The following is a 14,492-nucleotide window of genomic DNA, read 5'->3' on the forward strand; positions in this document are numbered from 1 at the left end:
TAGTATATGTAAGCAGTCCATGGTCAGTGTAAATGGTAAAAACTCATCCTTCCAACCAGAATCAGAAATGCCGCACTGTGAGGTAGATTGCCAGGAGCTCGTGCCCGAGAATACTATATTTTGACTGAGCTGGTTACAATTTGGCTGAAAAGAACACAAGAGTCTCCAATGTCCCACCTATGTGTTTTTTTTTGCTCTAAAACAGCTCCCACTGAACTCTCAGAGGCATTGATAGTGAGAGAGAGGAGAGCATTGGGCTTCTGATGCACAAGCATTGTAGCTTCCACAAGGGTAGCCTTCACCTCTGTGGTAAATCACTGTAATGTATAATTATCTGGTCAAGCATGCCTATTGGCTGGTTGCACTTGTGCCCCCCTCACCACCCCCCCCCCCCCGCCCCACAGGCTCCGGTATAAAGGTAACTATTTCACAGCCCCCTGCAACTCAGTGCAGTTCAACCAAACTGTAGGGATATGCTATTCTCAATTGAATTAAAGCCTATTGATTTCTCTTCAATTGTCTCCTGAGTATTTGATGCTGCTGGTGGAACGCTTCCACCAGCGTTGTCTCCGCTCCATCCTCAACATCCATTGGAGCGCTTACACCCCTAACGTCGAAGTACTCGAGATGGCAGAGGTCGACAGCATCGAGTCCACGCTGCTGAAGATCCAGCTGCGCTGGATGGGTCACGTCTCCAGAATGGAGGACCATCGCCTTCCCAAGATCGTGTTATATGGCGAGCTCTCCACTGGCCACCGTGACAGAGGTGCACCAAAGAAAAGGTACAAGGACTGCCTAAAGAAATCTCTTGGTGCCTGCCACATTGACCACCGCCAGTGGGCTGATAACGCCTCAAACCGTGCATCTTGGCGCCTCACAGTTTGGCGGGCAGCAACCTCCTTTGAAGAAGACCGCAGAGCCCACCTCACTGACAAAAGGCAAAGGAGGAAAAACCCAACACCCAACCCCAACCAACAAATTTTCCCTTGCAACCGCTGCAATCGTGTCTGCCTGTCCCGCATCGGACTTGTCAGCCACAAACGAGCCTGCAGCTGACGTGGACTTTTTACCCCCTCCATAAATCTTCGTCCGCGAAGCCAAGCCAAAGAAGATTTGATGCTGCATCAACCTCATTGAAAGCACGGATGGTATTGTTGCCCTAATGCAATGGCTTTTTAGAAGCTGACTTATCTGACCTATAAAGTAAGTTGATCAGGGGCAAGAGGGATGCAGGACTATGGCTGACTTTTCTACTGCCGGGCCTTGTTCAGCATAATTCTAATTAGGCTGGAAATGAGGAGGACGTCCTTGGATAGAGTTCTCCTCACCTCAGCTGTGACTATGCAGGGAGCCTGTTCAACAGGGGGACATGGAGCTTTCTTTGGGGTCATCAAGTTCTTTCCATAAAACCGTGCATATATCTCAGTAGCTTTGCTGATTGTTCCAGATCATTCAAATGTGGATTTTTTTTCAGATGAAGGATTTTTTTTTCCTAACAGCTGACATCAACAAAAAGTTAGGGTTCTGATTCTCCCTAATAGTTAAGTGCAGGAAAAACCTTCTCTTGCATTTGGAGCTGCCATCTATCTCATACAATCTTACATTTGTTTAGAGATCAAATAAAGCAGGAAGCTGTTCCTGCCAAGAAACATGTGCCTCCTTTACCCAAGATTGCAAGATGTTCCTCAAATATAAACAAGAGAACAGATGATATTTTCCCATTGATAACCTGAACCATTGGAATTCTTCATTATTTTGATACCATGGAGATTACTACTCCTGGATTGGATAGTCTTTTGCATTAGTCTAGAGGGATAGCACCAGACTTCTGGATGTCCATCAAGTTATCTTCATGAGGAGAATATAGGACTAAATAAATTTGGATGATCTGGCAAAATTCAGGTATAAAATCTCTTATAATTTTGGATTAATTTTTCAGAGAACATCAGTTGGACTCAATCACTATGGAAACTTCCCATAAACTTTGCAGTTATTTAGGTATGTGCTTGTACCTGAGTTAATATTCTGGTTGTTCCATTATTATGCATGAAAATTATCAAGGGATTCATGATGACAGTCTGCAGTATACCATTCTTTTGCATTTATGTGATGCAGTCTCATGTGGTAGAGATTATTTTTTCAAAACATAGCAAGAGAAAGACTACATATACATTAATAACTCTGGGACAATGATCATTCCAAACAAACACAGTATGATGATATAAAAAGTTCACCGTTTCAAGAATCAAGGAGTAGTCGTAAATGACAAGCAACTTATTCCAGAAAAAGACATAATTTGAAAAAGTTGAAAGTTCAGAGTTTATTGTCAGAGTGCCAAGGTAGAGTGAAAGGTTTGCTTTGCATGCTATCCAGCAAGTCAACACATATATGAGTATGGCAAATAGAAGGCAGCACAGAGTGCAGAGATTGCGAAGAACAGAGCAAGGGCAACATTATTTTATGAGCGTGAGGTTGTTGAGGAGTCTGATAGCATCAGGAAAGAAAGTGTCCTCGAATCTGGTGGTGCGTGACCTAACAGTTATGAATCTTTTTGCTGGGAGGAGGAAAAAGTATGGCTTGGATGAGATGAGTCTTTTAATATGTTTGCTGCTTTAACGGTGCAACAGAACATCTAGATGGAATTGATGGAAAGGATGGGAGATTATGTGATAATCTGAACTGTGTGTACAATGGTAATTTTGACTATTTCTTCATAACAGTTTATTAATGCTTCCTCTCAGAATGGAAAACCGCATAAATTACAATTGAAACATGCATTTGCATTACGCTTTAAACTGAGAAAAAATGTTCTAAGTGGTTGTTCAGGAACATGAGTAGAAGAAAAACTAAAACCAAATAAAGAAGGATATTTGGACAGGAGATAGGTTTTAAAAGGGTCTGTAATGGAAGATTCTAACCTGTTTTTTTAAACTTGCAGCTCTGGGTCCTGCAAGGCTGAGAACCTGCTTGTGTTTTAGAATCAGCAGACATAAGCTAAATTCCACCAAGGGGCCATAGATGCTGTTATCTGACGAAAGGACATCTGTGTAACAAGAACATTTAATCTTCCTGTTTGTTTTGGTCACAGACTGTCAGAGGCCTAGCCTTGATGCAAAATAAACCATTGTATTCAAAGTGATAAGCTGAAAATTGTGTTATTCGTTAGAAGCCTAGCATGCTAGCTTGCTTGCTTATCTTTCTTGCTGTGCTGGGAATAGGTGCTTGGGTAAGCAGTTTTTGGGTAATATAAGCCATGATCCCGCTTCTGAAGTTTGAGCCTCTCCCAGAGGTGGCAACATCTCTCAGCAAGAAGAAGAATTTCTGGAGTCCAGCTAACGTCCCGGTCAGGGGAGGTGGAGAAGCTGCTACCAGCGCCCTGACAACCAACTACAAGTGTGCAGTCGTTGCCTCGCTTCGGCAGTTGGGACCAGTCCAAGCGTTGATAAATATAGTTGGGAAGGGCTTGCATATTGTAGTGTGAAATCAGCTTTTGAATTTGTAATAAACATTTGTATAATCTGAACTGCTCTCGGTGTGTGTGTCTATTTTCTTTCGGTAGCTCAAACACTGTGACCAATCTAAAATGAACAAAATGAGAGGTATAAGTTTACCCAAGACAGGGTCTTAAAAGAGAAAGCTGTAAAGAGTTAGTGAGGCTCAGGGATATAGTGCAGGTGGCTAGAACTTTAAAATCTGAAAACAAAACTACAAATAGCACACCAAAGGAGTAAGTGGTTTCATAAGAATCCAGGACTGGATGAACTCAAACCTTCAGGGCCATGTAAGAATGAAGGAGGATCATGGGAAAGAGAAGGAAAGTATTTTAATGCAATACACAAAAAGTGCTGGAGAAACTCGGCAGGTCACACACCATCCAGAGAAAGTAAAAGTGACCAATGTTTCAGACTGGGCCCTTCATCAGGGAAAGCAAAAACAAGTAGATGCTGAATAAAATGGTTGGGTGGGGGGGGGGGGAGGAGAAAGTGCTAGGGAGGAACACAGACTAATAGGTAAGTGGTCATGGGTGCATACAGGAGAGGGGTACCTCTCTGATAGGAGAGGGAAGGTAAGGAGGATGTGGGGAGCTGGAGGAAGTGAGATAGAGATGTTGGATAAGTTAGTGATTGGGAGGTATTTAGCAGAAATTGATTTAAGATGACTTTAGACCTGAGGTTCCTTTTAGCTAGAAGTTACATTTGGACCAATCTGTTCTTGGCTCTGCCCCTGATGTCTACGTTGGTGTGAGAATTGGAAGTGAGAAACAACCTGTAGGTCAGCTGCCAGCATTATTGACCTCCTGCACTGATGTGGAACTGAGCAGATGTGATGCATTTGTAGCTCAGCAAACCACTTTGCTTTACATCATCCAGAACTGTAATTACATGACCTCTTCCAGAAGAGCTACACCACTGAGATTGCCTGATCCTGTTAGATTTGCCCAGTTATGCCCTTGTCATAAATAGTTGTCCAATTCCAACCTAATGAATTACTATCCACCAGTGCATGCTCATTGATTTCTCATCAAAAGATGCAAAGTGTCACCAGTAGTGCTATTAGATTTTAATTGCTAATACATGCACAGTGATCGATAATTTGGATTTCATCAGGGCCACTCAGTACCAGGCCTTCTGTTAGCTTTGGTTCAAAACTGAGTGAAATAGTCAGATTCCAAAGATAAGGTTGGAATAATGGCTCTTGAAATCAAGACTGAAGTTAGACAAGAAAAAGTGCAGATTCAGATGACCTTGTATTCATCATAAGGTCAGAAATGGCAATGTTTGATGATGATTCATTGGGACTTTATTCATTGGAACGCAGACGAATGAGAAGGGACTTGATAGAGGTATTTAAAATTATGAAAGGAATAGATCGACTAGACATAAACAGACTCTTTCCCCTGAGGGCAGGGGAGGTTGGAATAAGAGGACATGAGTTAAGGGTAAGGGGGCAAAAGTTCAGGAGAAATATTAGAGGAGGCTTTTTCACTCAGCAAGTGATGGCAGAATGGAATGATCTTCCAAATGAGATAGTTGCGGCAGGGTCCCTTCTGTCATTTAAGAGAAGGTTGGATGTGTACATGGAGGTGAGGGGGTTGGAGGGTTACGGGCAGAGAGTGGGAGGGTTGAGCTAGTGGAGTTTGTTCTAGTGAACCGGGGTAAACTCAAAGGCCCGACATGGCCTGTTTCCATGCCGTAAATGGTTATATGGTTATATGAATTGAATAATTTCTTCAGGGTAGGCATCTCTCAAAGAGACATCGTAGTGGAGCAGTGAAATGGAGTTAAACAGGAATATCTGCCGATGTCAGGGTCGAGTGCAGCACACTGGAGGAATGCGGAAGATTATGTAGCATCCACAGGAAGTAAAAGGCAATCAGCATTTTGGGTTTTAGGCTGCAAATGAGATTCCTGATGAAGGGCTCAGATCCTAAATGTTGATTACCTTTTACTTCCAATCAATTCTGTATGGCCTGCTGAGTTTATCCAGCACCTTTGTGTATTGCAGAATTTCAATGAACATGTTTTCAAGGTGCTTGTTAAAACTAAAATCAATGAGACTCATGGGGAAACTCTCTACTAGTTGAAGTATTTTCCAGCTGTGGGAAATGGAGATTGCAAATGATATCATTATAAGGTCTTCCCCAGGGCAGTGTCATTAGCTCATCTGTCTTCACTTGCTTCGTCAATTACCTTCTATCTATTATAAGGTCAGAAATGACAATATCCACTGATGATTCCATAATATTCACCCAAAGCTATCTGCATCTGCACAAATTATGAAATTGTCCATGCCACATCCAACAAGTCCTAGGCAATGTTCAGGCCTGGGCTGAGAAGAGTCAAGTAATATTTTGTCTTAAATATTTTGTCCTAAATATACAACACTATGACATCCCTGACAAACAGGAACCAAACTTCAGTTCAATCATATTTCTGTAATCAAATCCTCTACTTTGATGAAAAACATAACTAGATGTACTTAGATAATCTGAGTTCCATAGCCATAAGAACAGGCCAGAGAGTCAGCGTTCTGTGGTGAAAGACTCATCACCTGAGTCCCCAGAGACATTCCATTACTTAAAAGGCAAATGTCAGAAATGTGAAGGTGTGACAGCTACTCGACTAGATTTCAGGACTCAATAAAGGACTCAACCATCTGCCTGGCATCTGTCCTCTAACCTAATCACTCTCTTATTTCTACTACAGTGTGTGTCATATAGGGAATAAAAAAACAAGACTGCTCTTGGAGCATCTCCTAGAAGTGAAATTTCTACCATCTGAAAGGATAAGACCACCGATGCATGGGAATGGCATCGCCTATATTCTCTATTACAAGGCACACACTACTGTGGCCTCTCAAATGACTGCAAGAAATTACAGAAAGTTTTAAACATCATGTAAACAGTCTTCCCCTTCATCAAATCTGTTCATACCTCCTGCTGATACATCTACCTGAATCTCAAGATTTAACAACTGTTTAGTTCCTACTGTTATCAGACTCTTCAATGGGTTTCGCACTGGCAAAAGATGGTGTCTGTGCACTGTTCTCCCTATCCTGCACTATGTTTTTGTACTTTTCTCTAAACCCTGCAATATTGACATTGTAACACTACTCCTGATACTGTTGTCATTTTTAAATTTGTTTTTGTTTAATTGTTTTGTTATTGCACTATCTGCTGTATGAGTTGACTTACCTGGTTAGCACCTGAAACGAAGCTTTTTACTGTATCTCAGCACAAATGACAATAAAACAATTCAAAAATTGTATTTGTTCTTCTTCACAGAGATTTGTAACCTATGCGGCAAACTGTGGAAATGCATTCACAATGTGAACTGCTGCAGTTAACATTGGTAACTTGCCACCACATTCTTTAAGGCAGATAGGGATGTTAACGTTATTAAGAATACCAATGTTTAATAAACAAATAAGATCTGAAATTAGGACTTTCAAAAATACAGTTGAGGTGAAGTCATGAATTTGGAAGAGGACAGCAGAAGATAAGGGAGAGAGTTATCATGGATTGTAATTTGCAAAAGGGGTCAAGTTGCTTGTTTCGAGGAGTTAGATGATGGCAGATTTGAAAGCGAATGGGTGAGAAACTGACAAGGAGAAACATTTACATTGTTAAGGTGGCAAAGGAAATAGGTTTGTGAAGACAATTTTACATAAAATAAATGCAGAGATAAGAATTTTGAAAATGCTGAGAGAAACGTCATTTAACATTACCTGCATTAAATGAGTTGCAGCCTGTTGTAATAAGGTTAAAATTGAATCAGATTTAATGGTCATAAATTGTCAGTCTATGACACTATCTGGTTCAATGCACATGCCACCTCGAACAAATTCAATCTTATTGTCAATGAATTGTCTTTGCAGTCATTCCACCATCCATGCTACACTGCAACCATCTATCATTGTAAAGTCAGATGCTAAATCTCTCATGGCAGGAATATCAATACCTTCATGCCAAGGTTCTCTGTTATGAACATTATTTTTGTATTCAAAGCATTGGCCAAAGGTGGCTGCAGTTCAGCCACAGATTTTCACTGCCTTTGTTGTTTTCTAAAGATGCTATTGAGTATCCGACTTTTTGGCTGTGGCTGATTGGAATGAAGCTTCCACTGGATGAATTGACTGAATCTAATTCAGTCCTGCATTCTGGCCTAAGTGATATGTTTAATTAGGATGTGCTTTGGATTCAGAATTCCACATAGACTAAATTATAATGGTAACAGGCTCTGGGATACATGTTAGTGATACTTTTATTGCGATATTTTTGCTGTTAATGAAAACTATCCATCAGAGACCTGCAGATGTCTACTCAACAAACCTGTCAAGCTTGGACAATAGAGTAGCTTGCGAGAAATGAATGCACTTTGAATGACAGCCTCCATCATGAGCACGACTCCAAGCTGGAATTGATGCCATCAGCAATGTCAAATAATCCATTTAATTTGGTGGAAACATCCACGGTGACAACATGATTCCAAAAAGAAGCACAGAAATGGCCTTGTGTAATTGATCAGCTCAATCCATCAGTTAAACTTATGGAAGAGGTGGAGGGTGATGTTGCAGAGAGATTTTCAAATCTTTCAAAGGACCTAGGAAGAGATATAGACATTTCAACCCTTCATGTCTTAGGCCGTAGTTTATTATGTCTAAGTTCAATAACCTTTTGATACATTTTATCGATATAATCTATTGAATTCAAATTTGAATGTCATAGTTCACATAGTTTCAATTTTTTTTTTGTTTTAGGAATGTTTCAAGAATGTCACTATACTTTTTGGGAAAATATATCTAAATTTCCACCAGGAATGGCTATAAAAGGAAACAATTTCAAATTGACCCTAAATTTATTAATTGTTTTAAACACTTCAAAATAATTTATTTCAAAATTGTCAATTGTGGCGGTGTGAGCAGTGGAAGAAACACAGCCACCACGTTGAGGGGCGTTAACGATAGTTTTTATTCAAATTCAGCACGCCCCTTTAAGGGCAGCATGAGCTCAGTCACCTGGTGCATTGTGACATCATAATCGCTGCCCAGGGTGGGCGCTGGAAGGGATGCTGGAGTCAGAGAGAAACCTCTGATGACACCATTTCCCCATGGCTGCCCCGCAACATGGCAATATAAGCAGGGCCGGTTCACCATGAGGATGTGCGCCGCCACACAACACGCACCAGAACCGGATACACGTCCTGTCATTTTGGCGGCCGGCCCCGGCACTTGGGTGCGGCTGTCTGGACTGGCTGTGATAAGTTCAGATGGGCCGCCTTCAGGCGGTTCACCATAAAAAGTTCTTCCTCCCCCCAACGTCCGGGGTGAAGGTTCCGCAGGACCGGTGCAAGACTTTGTATGGCCCCTCATACGGTCACTGTAGCAGTGCACCTTGTGGTCCCTTCCGCATGAAAACGAACTGGGCCGAGTCGAGCTCTTTGGGGAGATGAAACGGACAAGTGCAGTGGCATGTCGGGGGTGGGGTAACTAGGGAGGTCAGTCACCTGCGTAGGTCCACCAGCAAGTTTTTGTTGGTAGCTGTGGTGTTAGGGTTTGAGCCAAAAAACTCACCCAGCAGGGTAAGAGGTGCACCATAGACCATCTCCACTGCTGAAGCCAGCAGGTCCTACTTGGGTGCCGTCATAATCCCGAGGATGACCCAGGGTAGTAGTTCGTCCGCCAGTCTGGTCTAGAGAGCCTGGTCATAAGCGATGCCTTCAAGTGCCTGTGGAAACCTCTCCACCAACCCGTTGGACTGCGGGTGGTATGCTGTGGTGTTGTGGAGCTTGATCCCCCAGGAGCTTCACCATCTGAGTCCATAGGGCAGACATGAACTGCGCCCCTCTGTCGCTAGTGATGTGCGCTGGGACTCTGAAATGGGTGATCCATTGGGTAACCAGAGTCCTGGCGTACGTCTTTGTGGAGGCCTCCTTAAGCGGGATGGCCTCCTTGTGGCCAGATTCACCACCGTGAGGAGGTAACGAGCCTCCTTGGACACCAGCAGGGGCCCGATGACATCAACGTGGATGTGTTGGAATCTGCAAACCACAGGGTCGAAGTTCTGGTTGGGGGCTCATGTGTGTCGCTGGATCTTGGAGGTCTGGCATCAGGTACAGTTCCTGGCCAGTTCTTCCACCTCCTTTTTCAGCCCGTGCCACACAAATGGCTCCACAATCATCCGCACAGTTGTCTTTGCCTCTGGGTGAGCGAGGTCATGGATCAGACTGAAGACTTTTGCCCTCCAGTGCGGCTGGGCACCCAGGCAGCTTTGAGTTTGAGGCCCGAGATGGCGGTCTGCAAGGTCTGTGTCTCCGCATCATTCCTCTGTACCTGAGCCAGTTTCTTGTAATCCAAGCCAGGCGCGAGATCGTTGATGGCTGGATGGAAGAGCACATCCACAACTACATTGTCCTTGCTGGCCCTGTGCCAGATGTCGGTCGTGAACTCAGACACATAAGAGAGGTGACACTGCTGTCTGGTTGACCACGGATCCTTGGCCATCGCCAGTGCTTGAGTGAGGGGCTTGTGATCTGTGAAGGCTGTGAATGACCTGCCCTCGAGGAAGTAGCGGAAATGGCAGATGGACAAATACAGTGCCAAGAGCTCCCGGTCGAAAGCGTTGTATTTGAGCTCAGGCAGGGGCAGCTACTTGCTGCAAAAAACTAGCGGGCTCCATTTTCCATCGAGCCACTGTTCCAGAACCACCCCCACCCCTCCCCCCCCCCCCCACTGCTGTAGCTGAGGTGTCCATAAAAAGTGCCAAGTGCACCTCCGGCATCGGATATACCGGAATATGTTGGTATCCCCGCATGAGGTCCACTTTGGAGAAGATGCATGCGCCGTGGAGGTTGGCGGAGAAATCCTGTATGTGGGGCACCGGGTACTTGTCGGGAGTGGTTGTGTCATTCAACTGACAGTAGTCCCCACATGGTCTCCAGCTCCCAGACGATTTTGGGAGCATATGGAGCAGTGATGCCCAGGCGCTGTTTGAGCGCTGGACAATTCCCAGTTCCTGGAGCCTGGAGAACTCCTCCTTTGACTGCTGGAGCTTCTCAGGCAGCAGCCATCTAGGTCTAGCATGCAGCAGGGGGCCCTGTATGGAGATGTGGTGAAAGACCCCATGCTAGGGCAGGGCAGTGTTGAACTGTGGCTCTAAGATGGCGGTGAATTCGTGGAGGATCTAATTGAACTCGTCCCTGGTGGCAGCTACGGTGGCAATTTCGGGCCTGCGGGCTTCTGCTGTGTCCAGTTGGGTGGAGTGGAACATTCGGGCATTGACCAGCCTTTTGCCCTTCATGTCAACCAGTAGGCCGTGAGCTCTGAGGAAGTTGGCCCCTAACAGCGCGGTGCCCACAGAGGCTAGGATGATCCTCCAGTGGAACCTTTCCTTCCTGTTCTGGATCTGTGCCCTGCGGGTGCTGTAGGACCTGAGGTGAAGCCATTGGCCACCCGCAGGCTTGGACCTCGAGATCGGGTGCGAGTCTCTAATGCTGTGGGGGAAAGGATTCTGAGCTCAGCCCCTGTGTCCACCAGGAATTGGCGGCTTATAGGTCTGTCCATCATATGAAGGAGGCTGTTTGTGTGGCCAGCTGTCGCAGCCATCAATGGCGGCTGGTTTGGTCATTTCCCTGAAAGCCGCAGGGCTGGCAGCACTTACGGGCTTGTGCTGCCCAGTGCTGGTGGGAGAAACACCAGGTCGACTGGCCCTCCTCTGGCTTCATCTTGGGAGCGGCTTGCAGTCGGCTGGCTCCTGGACATGCCACCTGGTTGAGGGCTGCCTCGTTCTCCCTCTTCATGTGCCAGAGGGCATCCGCATGGTCTGCTGCTCTCCTTGGGTTCGAGAAGTCTTCATCTGAGGAGCAGCTGGATGTCCTCCGGCATCTGTTCCAGGAATATCTGGCGGAAGAGAAAACAAGGCTTGTGGTCTTCCGCCAGGGCCAGCATTTCGTCCATCAACGCTGACAGACTACGGTCCCCAAATCCATCTAGGTGAAGGAGCGTGGAAGCCAATTGCTGGGGAGTTAGCCCAAAAGTTCCAAGCAGCAGGTCTTTGAGGGCAGTGAACTTGCCCGTAGCTGGGAGGTGGTGGATGATGTCGTCCACCCTCACTGTCATATCTTGGTCCAGAGCACTCATGACATGATAGAACATCATGGTGTCTGAGGAGATGTTGCGGAGTTGAAATTGTGCTTCCACCTGCCCAAACCACCTTCTGGGTTGGTGGGTCCAAAAGGGGGAAAGCTTGATAGAGACAACATTAACCCCTTCTGTATCCATGGTGTTTTGAGTCCAGAAAAACATCTGGGCTCGTCGGGGTCACCACTGTGGCGGTGTAAGCAGTGAGAGAAACACAGCGACCATGTTGAGGGTCGTTAACGACAGTTTTTATTCAAATTCAGCGTCCCCTTATAAGGGCAGCATGAGCTCAGTCACCTGGTGCATTGTGACATAATAATCGCTGCCCAGGGTGGGCGCTGGAAGGGATGCTGGAGTCAGAGAGAAACCTCTGACGACACCATTTCCCCATGGCTGCTCTGCCACGTGGCGATACAAGTGGGCCTGGTTCGCCATGAGGATGTGTGCCGCCACACTACATTCATTAGAATAAAAGCTTACTATATGAAACCATTTCTTACAATTCAAAACTTTAGTCCCTTTGAATCAATATTTCATTCCATCAGAGACCATTATATCTTTCCCCAGGTCTGAAACTATATGAAGGAAAGTGATACACAGAACATATAGCATAGAACACTACAGCACAGAACCAGAAGGAACAGGATTACAGCCCATGATGTCTGTATAGAACATGATGCTCAAAATTCACTGAAACATTCCTGCTTCTACATGATGCCTATCCTTTGATTTCCTGCATATTCATGTGTCTATCTAGAAACTTCTTAAATGCTACTGTCATATATGCTTCCACCACTACCCACAGCAGCCCATTCCAGGCACCTATAACTCTTTGTGTAAATAACCTATCCTACATGTCATCTGTAAACTCGCCTTTGGTTCATTTCAAATGCATGTTTTATATTATGTGTGATATTTTACCCTGGGACAAAAATTCTGTCTACCCTATCAATGCCACACCTAATTTTCTAAATTTTGATCAGCCTCCCCTCAGCCTCCAATGTACCAGAGGAAACAAACCAAATTTGTCCAATCTCTCAAACCTTCTACTCCAGGTAGCATCCTGGTAAATTTCTTCTGTACCCTTTCCAAAATCTCCACATCCTTCCTATATGGATGCAACCAGAATTGCACACCATAACCCAAATCCATCCCATACTCTCATATTCCATGCCCCACACAATTAAAACAGCATGACATTTACAACCCTATCTACTAGTGTGACCTCTGTCAAAGAGGTGAGACATTTGATTCAGATTAGGATCCAAGAGTCATCTCTGTAATATAACATCAGGCCGCATAATGCAAAAATACCAAAGCTATTCCACTGCCTGCCTTTCTAGTCAACTTGTCATGGACTGCACTATTTTAATGTGACTGTTTTCCTTGCATTATGGTAACTATGTGTGTGTATTTACAATATTTATGATTTTTTTTTAAATTTAGAGATACAGCATGCTAATAGGCCCTTCCAGCACACAGGAGTGCACCACCCAATTACACCCAAATGACCCATCAATCTACAAACCCTATTTGGAATGTGGAAGGAAACTTAAGCACCTGGAGGAAATCCATGTGGACATGGGGAGAATGTACGAACACCTTACAAAGCTGGATTCGAATACAGGTTGCTAGCTCTATAATAGCATTGTGCTAATTTCTCTGCTCACCGTGCTGGTTATTATATATGATCTATGTCTTTATATTCTCTTTTAAATTTAATCTAATGCATAATATTATAGTTGCTTTGTTTAAAGAAAAAAAAACCTGTTCAGCTGCAGCAAGTAAAACTTTTGGTCGATACATGCAGTTTACAATGTATATGACAGGAAACTCATTATCATTATTCTTCAAAAGCCACTACTTAACTACTAAAACACATTCACTGTCAATCCATAACTCAAGACAATTAAATATACCAACAGCATTTCTTGTGCAAAGTTACACTGCATCACACACAACAGAAAGATATCATACCAATTTTACTACTTAATTTGCTGTATCTTTACTGATCCAACTGATTAATTGATACTGCCATTTCTTATAATATTTATGTTGACAAATCTTTTAAGATGTAAGTAACAGATGAGTTGAGGACATCAGTAAATGGGCTGAATTTGAATTGGAATTACTATGTTTGCTTCGGCTAATTCATGGACAGAAGGCAACAAATGGGAATAAATGGGTCAATTATGGGTTCTGAGACGACTGCAAGTGGGATGTCACAGGAATTGGTGCAAGGGGCCTCAACTATTTATCATTCTGATTAATGCTTTGAAAGACAGGATGAGGTATCTTTCCAGGATTGATGATTCATGCAAAACTAAATGTCAGTGTGGGTAGTGAAGAGGATGTAGAAAGTTGTCTGGAAGTTTTAAATAGGCTGAATGAGTGGTTGAGGACATGGCTGTTGGAATGTGATATGGAGGCATTCAATTTGATCGAAAAACTGGAAAGACTACATATTTTTCAAATGTGAAGAGATTGAAAGTTATTGCCATTTAGAGGACCTAAGTATTCTTGTGCATAAATCATCTAAGGTTAAAGTTTGGAACAACCAGCAAAATGCTGAAATGTCTTTAAGCTGAAACATTAACTCTGTTTCTTTTTTTCACAGATATTTCCTGATTTGCTGGGTGTTTGCAACATTTTCTATTTTCATATCAGAGATCTGGAGTTTTTTGTTGGTCTTTATTGAAACAGGATTTGGGTATAAGGGTATAGATGTCTTACCACTGTTACATAGGGACCTCATGAGACTGGACCTGGAATAACAGGTATCACCTCACCCAAGAAAGTGTAGAATTATGACACAGAGAATTCAATGAGGACTTGCCAGACAGATTCCCGGTTTC

The 14,492-nt window shown here is 43.8% G+C and overlaps 1 long non-coding RNA gene across 1 annotated transcript; it reads right to left on the minus strand.

Moving 5' to 3' along the window:
- Positions 1-7,745: 7,745 nt before the first annotated feature.
- Positions 7,746-10,216, minus strand: LOC138757966 (uncharacterized). The gene is made up of 2 exons (XR_011354014.1): positions 9,073-10,216; positions 7,746-8,102 (listed from the first exon to the last, which is right to left on the minus strand). It is a non-coding gene; the product is annotated as an uncharacterized lncRNA (long non-coding RNA).
- Between the last annotated feature and the right edge of the window lie 4,276 nt (positions 10,217-14,492).

Source organism: Narcine bancroftii, chromosome 3, assembly GCF_036971445.1.
Source record: "Narcine bancroftii isolate sNarBan1 chromosome 3, sNarBan1.hap1, whole genome shotgun sequence".
NCBI classification, from domain to species: Eukaryota; Metazoa; Chordata; class Chondrichthyes; order Torpediniformes; family Narcinidae; genus Narcine; species Narcine bancroftii.